Genomic DNA, 533 nt, shown 5'->3' with positions numbered 1-533 from the left:
GACCTGTGCTGTTCACACTGCCATGAAAAGATCGGATACAGGTCGCATTACATCAAAAAAATCGGAATTGAGTCACTTCTATTCTAGGACTGGATCTATTTCATTGCATGTTTACTTACCTGAAATATGTTAAATACAACAAATATTTATTAAACTGTGATCTGTTTCATAAAATTTACTTGTCAGCTTTATTGTTTAATTACACAATAAATGTTTAAAGATGGGCTTTTTCATCTGGTTTGTGTCATGATGTGGTGTGGCGGTGGACACAAACGCAGCAGGCAATGGACGTACTTTATGTGGATGTTATTTTTAATCAACTAAACAAACTAACTAAATCCAAAATCCAGGGAAAACAAGGAAATCCAAAACACAATGAAACAGGAAACAAATGTAACGTGAAGATCTACACCAGTGTTTCTCAGCCCTGGTCCTCACCGCCCCCCTGTCCTGCATGTTTTAGGTGAAAGAAAAGCGGAACGGAGAAGCGGCCCGAACGGAGCAGGTGCAAAAGCAGTGAGATCACAAAATTA

Source organism: Poecilia latipinna, unplaced genomic scaffold (assembly GCF_001443285.1).
Source record: "Poecilia latipinna isolate Pla-1442-1.1 unplaced genomic scaffold, P_latipinna-1.0 Scaffold3499, whole genome shotgun sequence".
NCBI lineage: Eukaryota > Metazoa > Chordata > Actinopteri > Cyprinodontiformes > Poeciliidae > Poecilia > Poecilia latipinna.
Note: the sequence above shows the minus strand (reverse complement) of the source record.